Source organism: Elephas maximus, chromosome X (genome assembly GCF_024166365.1).
Source record: "Elephas maximus indicus isolate mEleMax1 chromosome X, mEleMax1 primary haplotype, whole genome shotgun sequence".
NCBI classification, from domain to species: Eukaryota; Metazoa; Chordata; class Mammalia; order Proboscidea; family Elephantidae; genus Elephas; species Elephas maximus.
This window is the reverse complement of record NC_064846.1, coordinates 157585769-157600377: the sequence shown is the minus strand read 5'-3', so window position 1 is coordinate 157600377 and position 14609 is coordinate 157585769. Positions and strand designations below refer to the sequence as shown.

At 40.7% G+C, this 14609-nt stretch overlaps 1 long non-coding RNA gene across 1 annotated transcript; it reads right to left on the bottom strand.

Moving 5' to 3' along the window:
- Positions 1-6306: 6306 nt before the first annotated feature.
- On the bottom strand, positions 6307-13011 carry LOC126068665 (uncharacterized). Its single transcript, XR_007515760.1, has 4 exons — positions 12911-13011; positions 12324-12362; positions 11507-11620; positions 6307-6357 (listed from the first exon to the last, which is right to left on the bottom strand). It is a non-coding gene; the product is annotated as an uncharacterized LOC126068665 (long non-coding RNA).
- Positions 13012-14609: the final 1598 nt, after the last annotated feature.

The window sequence follows — 14609 nt, the reverse complement described above, 5'->3', positions numbered from 1 at the left end:
AAGTAAGTTTTTCCTGTACGCGAGACACCATATTAGGTCCTGGGGACTGAATGGCAAAATAAAATCGTAGTCTCCAATCCCATGAAGGTCATAGTACAGCAGGAGTGACTTAAGAAAAAATAATGCCTCGTGATTAAATCTCTGATAAAAGCAAGCACTGGAACTTTGGCAATGCAGAGAAGTAACTAGCAATTCAGTCCTATGGGAGGTGACATTTACACTGATGGCCAGAAGAGATAGATGCCCTGGGCTAAGTGGGGGGAGAGGGGACAGGAAGACAGAGATGAGATGGAGAAGGAAGTGTGTTTCTGGAAGGCTTGATAGTGAGAGAGAACATGCTCCATTTTCAAAACTGAAAGATCAGGAGAATATAGTAAGGAGAGTGGAGTGATGCAGAAAAGTTGCAAGAGAAAATGGAAAAGTAAGAAGGAACCAGATTGTGAAAGGCTTTGTGAGTCATGTTAATGAGTCTGGACTTCACTCTGTATGTGGCTGATTGGATTATTGTTCCCCATTCTTCACTCCCTTCGTGTTACAGAATTCTCACCCTTGACATGACAGCACTGTGAGCAGAGTGTATTTCCCTGCACTGTGACTTTGGGTTTCACAATGTGACTTGCTTTGGCCAATAGAACATTAGCAGAGAACACTAGCAGACCAGTTGCAAGATGGTTCTGTTAATCCAGAGAGATATAATGGTGTCCTTTTTTTTTTGTCTAGGGTGTTGGTGGTAGGAGATGAAAAGACTTTGTATCGATGAGCTTGCATGGTATGGCTTGCCCTCTTGCAACCCTTGATCTTCTGTGAAAAGGATATGCTTCAGGTAGCTGTTCACCCTTCAGCCTAAGCCCTACAATGAAGATTCATGGAATAGGTCTATACTCAACCTGAAGCCTGGGGTCCCATCCAGCTGAAGCTAGGTTTGAAGAGCCAAACTGCAGTCAACTTGCAGAATTGAGAGCATGAAAATATTTATTTCTGTAAGCCACTGAGATTTGGGGGTTGTTTGTTATACAGCAAAAACTGACTAATAAACACAAAATCATGGCAGAATTTTAAAGAGGCGTGTGACATGGTCATAGTTGTATTTTAGAAAGCTTACTGATTCCATTGTGGAGAATGGCTTGAAGGCAAGAAGACTAGTTGGAGGAGGCGCAGAGACCAGTTGGGAGATGGTTTTGTTAATCCAGAGAGAAATAATGGTGTCCTTGTCTAGAGTGTTGGTAGCGGGAGATGAAGGGAAACATTGATTCCCATTTAGGATTCCTTTGGTGCAGGTTTTTTTTTCCTTCTTTAACATAAAAACCCATTTTCCTCTCAGACCAAGATAAGCACAATCTCTCTCTAAGCCACTAGAGCTCAACAGCCTCTTTAGCAGTCCAGCTTCATTTGTTCATTCATATATTCATTCTGCTGCCACTTATTGAATGCCTGCTATGTATCAGCATATTAAGATATGACATCCCTGCCATCCAAAAGTCCACAACCCAGTGAGGGGAGACAGACACATAAAGCAATAATTACAATAATATGTTGTAAGTACTGTAATAAAAGTGAGAACAAAACCTATGGGAACATGCAAGAGAACGTGATCCTTTATTAATGTTCCCAGAGACATTTAATACTCATTTATGAGGACAAGGGACTTTGTCTGTTTTATTCACTGTTGTAAAAGAAAGGTGCCTAAAAAAAACTACCTGGCACCCAGAAAAAAAAACCCATTGCCGTCGAGTTGATTCTGACTCATAGCGACTAGATGCCTAATAAATATCTGGGCTTGGTGCTTAATTTCCCCAACTTTTGCTCAGATGCACCCTTCGCCCTTCTGTCTCTTTCCAGTCTAATTGCCTCAGATAGGATTCCTATAAACGGAGAGGAGAGTCAATAGTTTCAATTACCAAAGAGAGCGTAGGACGAAGACTGAGAGGATATTGCATTGGGCCACTAGGGGGTTGCTACTGACTTTTCAGGGCAGAGTTCCAATAGAGTTCTGAGTTAAGAAACCACATAGCAAGCACATGCCTCCTCCTCCTGCTTCTTTGGTTTTAAGTTCTACATCAGTGGGGATTGGACTATTCCCCATATGAGCTGTGAATGAGAGAAGGAAGGTACACAGACAAAGAAGGGACAGCAGGATGGCTACAAAGGTATCATTTCCCTTAACGAGCTCACCCTGGTCCAGCGCTCTCTCTCGGTCGTTAAATAAAGTCTATGAGCTTTATCTCAGAGACCCCAATTCACATTAACCCACTAAATAATACACACCAATATGCTTCGTGATTGATTTTTATTGAGAAATATAACTACTGTGTGGATTTTTTAATTCTTATCTGAGCAGCAATTTTTTCCTTTACAAAAGCTGTATGGGATATGTAATCATCAGAAGTGGCTTGAGGTATATGGAGTTAGAGCAAAGAGGATCTAAATGTTAAAATGGAGTCAGGTTTTAGTAGCCTGGCATACTATCAGGGTTTGAAGTATCAGGCATTTTGGATGTTTGAGAGTCACAGGGCCCTCTTCCCAGGACAGTGCATAGAAAGCCAATTCCCATGTTTACCTAGCTCACTCTGCTTTCTTCTAGGGCTGGCCAATCTTTGTTTCCAAGTGACATTTGGGTTTCCCCGAAACCTCTGTAGGCAATTCCTGCTTCAAGGTCCACAGGCTATAAGCAGCCTTCTCATGTAGAATATTTCAATACAGAAGGTTTGAATAGGCAAGCGCCATTTGTAAAAAGTAAATAAATCAACAATTGAAACAGTGCTCAATAAATTAAAATTTGGCTGGCTCTTGTTATAAAGTTGGTTGTGGTATTGCAATGCTGGCACACTGATTTTAATTTGAGGTTATACCTCCATGACAAGGGATTAGGTAAAATTTCAACACTGCTTGTTGGAACAATCTTTGGTCTTTCAATGAACCACAAAGTAATAAATCATTCTGTCAGTGGTGTATTCGCCTGTACATCTTCACCAACTAACCTGTACTTGACTAAGCAGCTTCAAGATAAAATTACACAGCACTGAATAAAATGTAAGCACGAGCATGTAAACAATGTCACCAGAGATCACTATTCTTGTCACCCTTAGCCAGGGTACATTTATTTACTCATGTGTTTATGGCTATGAGGGTCATGGAACAAAATAGCAGTTTTCAAACTAGGGGTTACTTCAGAATCACGTAACATTAGGGGGAGAATGACAGTCTCTTGCAACTTTCTACATTCTACCCAGAAGGGGAAATCCTTTCATATTCTTTTAAAATTCTTCGTTTGTTAATGTTTCTACCACAATTGGTACACGGTTGCTGGTTTTAAGGTATTTGTATTCTTCAGATGTCTGGTTATTTTGGCCTATGAACTCATATTTATTTCCCTGGTGGTACTGGCTATTTTGCCTAGTAATACCTAAACAGTAAGGCTGAAGGCCCGTTGCTGAGTTGGTTCTGACTCATGGCAACCCTATGTGCACCAAAGCAGGACTGTGCTACATAGAGTTTTCAGTGGCTGACTTTTCGGAAGTAGATTGCCAGGCCTTTCTTCCCAGGTGCCTCTGGGTGGATTCAAACTTCCAATCTTTCAGTCAGCAGCTGAGTGTCTTATCCATTTGCACCACTAGTTCAATGGTAGAATTCTCACCTTCCATGCGGGAGACCTGGATTCAATTCCCAGTCAAGGCACCTCATCTGTCTGTGGAGGCTTTCATCTTGCTATGATGCCAAACAGGTTTCAGCAGCACTTCTAGACTAAGAAGGGCTAGAAAGAAAGGCCTGGCGACCTACTTCTGAAAATCAGCTGATGAAAACCCTATAGATCCCAACGGTCCGATTCGTAACTGATCATAGGGATGGCACAGGACCAGGCAGTGCACGGGGTAATAATGAGTCGGGGCCAACTCAATGGCAGCTAACAACAACAAGGCTGAAGGCCAGCCCCTAATCTGGGTCAGCTCCAAATTTCGAAGAGAGCAATGAAAAGGAGTCCAAGGTCTGAGAACCTCAAAAACCAGAGTTAATCACTCCTGCTTGCTCTCATCCCACTAGGCAAGTTCTCAGGTCAGGGGGGCACCTTTGCACCCCTAGAGAGAAGCAGCACTTGGAGAAGGTGGTCTCCATAGGCTGAGTTCCATCAATTATGAGGGTTTTCAGGGAGAGGGGTAAGGGAGTGATTGCCCAAGAGAAGCCTTGCACTTGCTTTTGCCAAGAGCCCTAAAGCTGTTCTAGCTTGGGACCATCTTTTATATTAATTTCTCAGTTAGGAGCTGCCAGATCACTCAAAAAAATTTCTCAGGGGCTGCCAGATCACTCAAGTAATATAAATTCAAACTGCAAACCACCTGAGGAAAGGTGATGATTATTTTTTCTTTTTTAATTTTATTGTGGTAAAATATATATACCAAAAAGCTTGCCATTCTATTTTTAAGTGCACAATTCAATGAGGTTAATTACATTCACCGTACTGTGCAACCATCACCACTAAGGACAATGATTACTGCTTACCATGGATTTTTTTTTTTTTCACTCAAAGCTCAGGCAAGGACAGACAAACTTCTGTGTTTTCTACCTTAGCTGGTGGATGGCTTTTTTTCTACTCCACTCTAGCCCTTCCAGGGTCTGAAGTTTAAACAAGGTTCTTAGTTCCAATTCCCCTTCGTATCTGTGCCTTGTCTCCCAACCCCAAAAGCTGTTACAACCCAAGCCCCTTGGTTACAAAGATTAGACTATTCTCTCCCTCATCCCGGGGAAACAACATATCAGCACCTTCTTTGGTCCTTAAGTACTTCTCTTTCTACCTTAACTATGCACATAAAAGGATGTTTGCTTTGTTTTATACAGCACTTCTAGGAGTTCTGTAACAGAAGGGCTTTCAGATTATCCAAACTGCCATATAGACAAAAACAGAAGTCCTGTTGAAGACTGGGGAGTCTTTAAGCACACACACCCCATACCCCATCCCCAAAGATTCCCCATCTTGCATCTAGCCTAGGACTCGGACCCTCAAGTGAACCCTCACAATAGGACGCTGATGTGCACCTCTGCTTAAGAGCCACTGGAACAAAAAACAACAAGCCTGGATCATTATGCTGCGCAAGGAGACCTTTACATTTTGCTGGAAGAGAATCTTCGCCTATTTTTCCAGAGAAATGAAACCTTTATGGGCATCTACAAGGACAAAATGCTTTTGCTACAGATAATTGTCTTTCGATGGTTAGTTCTTTTTATAGCTAATTGTAGGCAGCGGATCTTGTTGGAATGATGTATTAGTATATAGTGGACAATTCCATTTTCTAAAAGGGTAAGAAAAAATAGATTTTTGCATCATGTTTCCTGCTTGAAAAATTTCCTTGGCCAAAATTTTGCTGAGGTCTGAAAATATTTTTAAACTTCTGCATCGTTTGCTTTGGCCAGTCAATATGCTGAAAGCCAGTATCATAGCATTTAACCTCTGGCAGTTTTTTAGCTGAATGGATAGTAATTCAGCAATTTTTAATTGTGTAACTGATAAGATAACTAAACAAGTGGGCGAAGAATTTCAAGTGCCAAGTGCAGTTGCTATCTGGTTTGCAGTTCTTACCAAAACCCATTAAATCCAAATGGATGAAATGTCTACCATCAATATTATACAGAATTTGTACAGAAAGTGCAAGCTAAATTTTTTAAGTGACCTATCAGAATCAGTTTTTTATGATTTATTTTTGTTGCTATGAGAATACACACAGCAGAACATAAACCAATTCAGCAGTTTCTACATGTACAATTTAGTGACATTGATAACATTATTTGAGGTGTGCAACCATTCTTACCCTCCTTTTCCAAGTTGTTCCACCCCCTTTAACATAAACTCACTGTCCCCTAAGCTTCCTGTCTAATCTTCTGAGTTGCTGTTGTCAATTTGATGCCATATAGGTAGATCTTAAAAGAGCACAATGCTCAAGGCAGACATTCTTTACTAGTTAAGCTAAACTATCATTTGGTTTTAAGACTTCAGGGGATATCTTTCGTTTAAGGTGTAAATAATCTCAGGGAAATAGTTGCAGGGGTTCATCAAGCCTCCATGGCTCCAGAAAGTCTGGGATCCATGAGAATTTGAAATTCTGTTCTACATTTTCCACCTTTTGATCAGGATTCTTCTGTGGAGTCTTTGATCAGAGTGTTCGGTAATGACAGCTGGGCACCATCCAGTTCTTCTGGTCTCATGGCAAAGGAGGCAGTTGTTCATGGAGGCAGTTAACCACACATTCCATTCTTCTTCCTATTCCTGAGTCTCTTTCTTCCTTTGTTTCTCTAGGTGAACAGAGACCAATTGCTGTACCTTGTATGGCCACTCACAAGCTTTTAAGACTCCAGGCACGATGCAATGAACTAGGAGGTAGAACAGAAGTACTAAACACTTTCTGAGGGCAATTAACTGGAACGTCTCACGAAATGATAACCCTAAACCTTCAAACCCAGAATCACTGTTGATGCAATTTTTGCTTTGTGTAAAAGTAACAAAAATGAAAGTAAAAAATGAGCTTTCTATAAATTTTCTTAGTTATCAGAAATTATTAGAAAATAAATGTATTTTACAACAATAAGAAAAGAAATGCACAATCGTCTTAAGTATTATTCAGTTATTTCACCTTGATAATTCTCATAGTCATCTCTAATCAGTGTGTTCCTGACTCAAATCAAACCAATTAAAAATCAATATTCCATGTACTATGATAAATGCTTTACATGAGGAATAAATCTCCTTTATTCCGTGCAAGAATCCCACATTATATATATGAGAAGTGAAGTCATTTGCAAGATCGCACAGCTAATATGTAATAGAGCCGGCATCTAAACTCGGTCATTCAATTCCAGAGCCTGTACATTTAAAAACAAAACTGTACTGGCTCTTAAAATGGGAACAAACAAACAAAAACTTATTTAAGGAACATTCTAGGATCACAATGCTTAACATCAAGTTTTACTGGCTCTACCCCTCCAAATATATCCCAAATTCAACTACTCACCTCCTCCAACACTGCTGCCTCAGTCACCTCTCACTCGGACTATTACAAACCTAAACTCTGTGGTTCTCAAGTGCGGTCCCAAGGCCAGCAGCATCGGCATCACCTGGGAATTTGTTACACATGCAGACCTGCTGAATCTGAAACTCTGGGGGCAGGGCTGGCAAACAGCTTTTTAAGAAGCCCTCCAAGGGATTCTGATACCTGCTCAAGTTTAAGAACCACTGGCCCACCTGCTGTCCTTGTCATCTTCTCACAGTAGCCAGAGTGAGTTTTGAAAAAGGTGAAGGCCATCACATCGTTCTTCCTCAAACCTTCCCTCCCACCTCAAAATCGAATTTTTACCACACTGAGAATAAAATACAAACTCCTTACCATGGCTTACAAAACCCTCTGTGACAGGCCCTGCTGACCTCTCTGAACCCAACACGTACCCTACTCCACTCCCCCTCACTCCACACTAGCCACACTGGTCCATGGCTATTCCTTAAATACTTGAAGTTTGTCCCTTACTTCGGGACTTTGCACTTGCTTTTCTTCACCCTGGAATGTTCTTCGCCAGATCTACTCCTGCCTGCTCCCTTTTAGACATGAGGGTCTCTATTCAAGTATCAATACCCCTGAGAGGTCTTTCTTGACCACCTGTTATGGATTGAATTTTTTAATTTTGTCCCGCAGAAACATATGTCCAAGTCCTAACCCCTGTACCAGTGAACATGGCCTTGTTTGGAAATAGGGTCTTTGATATCATTATCATTTAACATGAGATCATACTGAAGCAGGGTGGGTCCTAATCCAATCTGAATGGTGTCCTTATCAAAGAGGACAAGAGACACAGAGAGACAGTCAGAGGAAGGATGTGGAGATGTGAAGATGCATCTACAAGCCAAGGAACACCTGGGGCTACCAGGAGCTGGGTGAGGTAAGAGAGGATCTCCCTCTTGAGACTTGGGAGGAAGTGTGGCCCAGCCAAGACACTGACTTAGACTTTTATCTTCCACAACTGAGACAATAAATTTCTGTTCTTACAAGCCACCCAGTTTGGAGTATTTTATGTTAGCCCGAGGAAACTATTACACCACCCTATCTTATCACCTCTAGCAATTGCCCTTTGTTTCTTTGTCTGTGTTCTTGTTTAGACTGTCTCCCCAATGAGAACGTAAGCTCAAAAGGGGGGAGGGTTCTTATCTGTCTTGTTCACCACTCTTTTTCCAGCACCTGGAACGGTGTTTGGTGTATAGTACTAAATGCTTGGTAAGGGTTAGCCATTATTATCATTGTCTTCTCTAAAGTGACTGTTTATATTTCTCTTCTTATCCACTACTCGCTTTCTCACAGCTTAACTCACCAAGTACAAACTTATTTGCAAGTTTTCAAAAGATATTGTCTTTCCTGATTCAAATACATCCATCTGCACATATCCCTACTGTTGCTTAAGAAAGAGCACCTCAGAAAGAGAAAGAATGATGTGATGGCCTTCACCTTTTTCAAAGCCAGAGTCCTTGCTGAACCATCTTTCTTCTAAGAGCCGCTCTTCTATCTTTACAGAGCAAAGGTTCACCTTTAAGAAGACAGTGATATTTCTCAATTCTTCTCAAATATGTGTTCACTTCAACAGCTGAACTGGATCTGTACAAACCCAGGTCTCCTGGAAGCCTAATAATTTCCAAGGCTTCAAGTACTCAGTCTACACATAGAATCCTTTATAGTGAAGCAGAGTCTAACAACCAAAATAATTTCAAAATATTTGCCCCTCAACGAATAAAAACCAGTTGCCATCCAGTCAATTCTGACTCACGGCAACCCCATGTGTTGCAGAATAGAAATGCCTTACATAGGGTTTTCAAGGCAGTGACCTTTTGGAAGTAGATCTCCAGGCCTTTCTTCCAAGGTTCCTCTGGATGGGTTCAAACTGCCAATCTTTTGTTTAGAAGTCGAGCACTTAATCATTTGCACCACTCCAGGATTCCAGTATAAGAATAAAGATGACTAAAATTAAAGAACTGGAAATATCAAATGCAGGCGAGGATATGAAGCATTGCTGGTGGGAATGTAGGGTGGCACATCCAATTTGGAAAACTATTTGGCAGCAAATACTAAAGATACAAGTATGTCCACTCTATGACCCAGTAATTCTACACCTGCACATACACCCAACATAAATAAGTGATTATGTCTACCAGTACATATATAGAAGAATGTTCACAGCATTGTTATTCATAATAGCCAAACACTGGAAACACCCAAGTGTCCATCAACTGTGGAACAGATAAATAATTTGTGAAATACTACATGGGGATAAAAATAGCATTCTTTTGCCACATACAACAATATTGATCAATCTTACAGATGGAATGTTGAGTGAGAAGTCAGACATGGAAGAGTACATACTGAATGATTACATTTTTATGAAGTTAAAATGGAAAAACTAATGTATGGTGATAGACAACAGAAGAGTGGTTACTTCTTGGGGGGTGTTGACCGGGAAGGGGATGAGGGTGATGTGCGGGGTGCTGCTATGTTCTGTATCTTGACCTGAGTGGTGGTTACACAGGTGTAGACACGAGTTAAAAGTCAACAAGTTTGACCCTTAAGATTTGTGCACTCAACTGTATATAAGTGACATCTCAATAAAAAAGTGAAAACAATAAAGAGCATGGAAGGGGATCCAAATCATAACCGACAGCAACAGTCCTACAGCTAGTGTTTCTCTCCTCTCCAATTCCCTCACACTCATAGCTGTTCTAGAACCTCTCACTCAAACCAAACCCCAAAGTTTTCTCTGACATCCAGCAGGCAGTTTTTCCTTCATCTCTCCCTCCTTTCCATCTTAACACAAGCCTAACTGGGCTTTTTGCTAAGTCATTTCCTCTTGCCCACCTCCTCTCGGGTCTATCTCTTTCTGAGTCCATCTTATTCTCCAAATTCTGCATCATGAACCATCTCGAATGGGGTAGAAAAGATAGGACTCTCCTAAGAGGGAGGAGAGAGGGAGAGAACCTGAGAAGTCAAAAATGAAATTCTCTTTACTAGATAGTGACAGGGAGAGAGAACGGAGAATGCTCAGTCAGTCATGTAGCTTATCCTCTCACACACCCTCAGCTATGAAGTTAAGCTTCCCAGGGAAAAGATGGAGTCCTGGTGGCACAGTAGTTAGGAGCTCAGCTGCTAACCAAAAGGTTGGCAGTTCGAATCCACCAGCTGCTCCTTGAAAACCCTATGGGGCAGTTCTACTCTGTCCTATAGTGTCACTATGAGTTGGAATCGACTCAACGGCAGTGGGTTTGGTTTTGGTTTAGAGAAAAATATCACTGAGTAGTTGTTTCTTTTTAATGATTGTATGTACCATGTAAATAACTGATCCCTCACCTAAAAAGCAGTAAGCTTTTCATTTTCTTGCTCTTCTTAGCAATATCCATTAGCCTATACCTGGTCCTGGTAGTCTATGCAGCATGTTTTTGCTAAGGATTGTAAAAGTAAGGAAGGGAAGCAGCATAGCATCTGGAGAATGGTAGAAGAGTCTGAATACTGCCAGTGCATCTCGATTTTAAAAAGCACTGGTCACAGACACAGAGCACAGAGGTGATCAATAGCACTTTCCTGGTGTCATTCCACAATGCTAAATTTATAGTATTTAACCATTTTTTCTCTCCCTGGGGTCTGAGAATATCTGAGGTTTGCAGATATAGTTTCAAAGATGTGCAATTACTTTTCCCTTTAAAAAGGGGCCATAAGGACTTTCATTTTCAGCAATATGGCATATTAGCTATCCTGAAAAAAACTCCCCTGGTACAAAAATACATAAAATAACGGATGAAGTGTTTAAAAAGAAATTTTTTGAATATATAGTTGAGATAGCAGAAAGTAAGGGAAAGTCTCAGAGATTTAAAACAAAAAAGCTAAACAGGATGAGAAAGCCTAAGTCCAGAGAGGTGGCTGCCCTGACATCATCTGCTGTCCTTAGGTGGCCCAGAGCTCCTGTTTTAATGGGCCTCTACATAAAGCCCAGAAACTTGGAAACCAGACCCTCAGTGGGTGAACCAGAACAAATCAGTCCCAGAGTGTGATCTTAAAGAAATGTGCCTCTCCTGGCCTTGACTGTAGATGGAGTGGAAAAAAGTATCTTCTGAAATTTTCTGATTACAAATGGATTCCAGTAGGTTTGGGGTCTATAAATCTTGGTAATTCCTGTTATGCTTAGGTCAGGCTTCTTTTCTACCATCCTTTTAAAAATCACCATGGATCAATTTTTCAAGTAGAACCCACCTAATTCATTTACCTGTTCTTCATATGACGTATTTCCCAGACCTCGTACCACCCTAATAGTCTTCTTTTGAGTACTTTTTTGATTGTCCCAGTATCCCTCTTAAACCATGATAGCCATAATGAGAAATGGTGATCCAGATATGCCTAAGCCTGTACAGATAGAGTAGCACTATCACCTCTCTTCATTGGTGTATCAGTTATCTACAGCTCAAGAACAATTACCCCCAAGACTTAGTGTATTATCTCACCGTTTCTGTGGGTCAGGAATCTGGGCGCAGCCTAGTTGGGTCTTCTGGCTCAGGGGTTTCTTACAAGTGTACAGTCATGGTGGCAGCTGGGGCAGCAATCACTACAAGGTTCACCTGCGGAAGGGTGTGTTTCCAAACTCACTCATGTGATTGCTGGCAGGATACAGTTTCTTGTGGGCTCCTGGTGTGCGAGCCTTAGCTTCTTGCTAGCTGTTGGCCAAAAGCTGCTCTTAGTTCTTTGCCATGTGGGCCTCTCTATAGGGCAGCTCACAATATAGGAGCTGACTTCATCAGAGCAAGCAAGTGAAAAGAGCCAGAGAGAGATTAAGCAAGGCAGAAGTCACAGTCTTTTATAACCTAATCACAGAAATGACATCCTGTCATTTTTGCTGTATTCTATTAGAAGGTGCCCCATTTGGCACAGTGGTTAAGAGCTACAGCTGCTAATCAAAAGGTTGGCAGTTCAAATCCACCAGCCACTCCTTGGAAACCCTATGGGGCAGTTCTACTCTGTCCTATTGGTTCACTATGAGTTGGAACAGACTTGACAGCAACGGGTATTCCTTAGAATAAAGTCACCAAGTGTAGCCCACACACAAAGGGGAGGGATTACACAAGGGTGTGAATACCAGAAGGCTGGGATCATTGGAGCCATTTCAGAAGCAGCCTACCACAACTGGGAGCCACACTTCTAATCCTAAACCTAACTTATGACTGGAGAACTCCATACTAATGATTTCATTTAAGTGAACCCACGTTAGCAAAGCCTCAAGATACTTAGCAAGAGTAAATGTAAGTCTTCTCTGCAGGAACTCACCTTTAGTCCAGGCATCATGTACTTCTACCAGGTAGAGTTCTAACAAACATGAGATCACAATAAAAAAGAAAAGAACACAAGTCACTATGAGTGAGAGTTAGCAGAAACAAACAACAGGAGCAGACCTGCAGATACTACAGATACTGAAACTATCAAATACATAATATAAAATAAGTGTGTGTAATGTGTAGAATTGAAAGTATGAGTAAGGAACAAGGGAAAGGAAAAAAAAGGCAAATCAGATTTGAAGCAAAAACAAAATTTCTAGAAATGAAAAATCATTGAAATTAGATAATCGATAGACTGGTCAAACAGCAGATTAGATACAGCTGAAGTGAGAATTGAGCTGAAAGACAGATTTGAAGAAACTACCCAGAATACAGCAGGGTAAAGACACAGAAAATAGTAAAGAAAGGGTAATAGACACGGAGGATAGAGAAGCTGTAACATGTATCCAATCAGACTTCCCAAACGAGATAAAACAACAAGGGGGAAATCGCATTCAGACAGAACGGCTGAGAACTTTCACATTTGATGAAGATGACTATTGTTAAAATTCAAGAAACTAAACTGTGCTGGTTACTTACCTAGCTTCCCACTCCATACCTTCTACCCTTCTATGGCCTGCAAGGTAATGCTTAGGTTGGGTGTCTGCAAACTGCTTTCCTAGGCTTCTTTGGCAGCTGGTTTCCTCCTGAGTTCAACCAATAAGAGGCACTGGTAAGTAATCATAACGTAGGAGAAGGGTAATAGCTGTACTTCTTCCTCTCTCATTTTTGCACTCTTGCTTCTTTTCCTTCTGACTCCAAGCCCTCAAGCAGCAGCAGCACCTTCTTCAATCATCAAGCTCCAATAGGCCAAACATTCCCCTCGTCTACCCTCCTAGGTTTTGGCAACACAACCTCCTCCCTTTTGTTCCTTGACCCCTAGGGAGTGTGATAGCTACTTTCTGCAGTTTCTAATCTCCAGGCTACCTCGTCTTCTTTGTTCCTGTTTCAACATACGTGTACTCAATCCTCTCGTAGAATTCCCTCTGTTTTGAAATATCAGCATGATTTCTGTCTTCCTGCCTGGACCCTGACTCATATACCAACAAATTTCAAGCAGGATAAATAAAAAGCAATCCAAACACAGACACACCAAAATTGAACTCAGAACACTAGAAAGAAGACAGTTTGCCTAAAAGACGGGATAACTAGACTGGCAGCAGACTTCTCAACAGCAACAATGGAAGCCAGAAAATGTGTAATATGCTCAAAATGCTGAGTGATAACAACTGTCAACCTAGAATTATATACCCTATAAAACTACCATCTAAACAAAAAAGAGAACTCAAGATGGTTTCAGATAAAACTCAAGAGTTTTCCACAAACTGACACTCTCCAGAGAGTCCTAAAACATACACTTCAGGAAGAAGACAAATTATCCCCAAAAGAAGGCCTGAAATGTAAAAAGGAATTGTGAGCAAAGAAAACAATCAGCATACAATTATAACTAAAGAAACACTGCCCCTAATAAACAAAAAAATAATATCTACTATATGTGGATAAATAAAATGAACAGAAAACCAAAATACCAGAACCAATAACATGTAAGCCAGGGGTAGGGGTAATGAGAATTAAAGCATTCAAAGGCCCTGGGATTATTCAAGAGAAGGGTAAGGGATTGATTAATTTTAGACCTTGGCTGAGTTAAACAGTACACATGCACTAAAGCTGAGCTTAGGCCTTGGTTTGGGGGATTTAGTTTCCCCCTCAACTCTGCCTTTGAAGTCCAAGTGGCCAAATGCCTCCTTCAGCATCACTGCTGGCATCCGTAAAAATGTGTACAACCAATGATCATATGATTCAGTAGGTTCCATCACACATGATTAGTGAAACCATGTCAGTAAATGAGTCTCACTTGAATGTCTTAAAAATATTTGAATATTCCCTTTCAAATGTAGGTAAGCATTCTAAAAATAACAAGGTGAAAAGCTTCTTTACATGCTTTCTAAGTTCAAGTTAATCCATCGCTTGAATAATGTATGTACACTCATTAATACAGTAAATGCTGCAAAAATTATGCTTTTTAAAACTATTAAGTTTATATATAAAAGCAATTATTAACAACTGCATTACTCAGCTTTTGCTAGGCTATGCTGCAGCAATAACTCTAAAATAAACTTAAAGAATTGTATTTAATAGTTTGTTATTTAATTCCACTTAGGCCATAAGTCTTGCAAGAAAAAGTCTTACTTGGGAATTCTTCATATCTTGCAAGGGTAAATTAAAAGCAGAATATGAG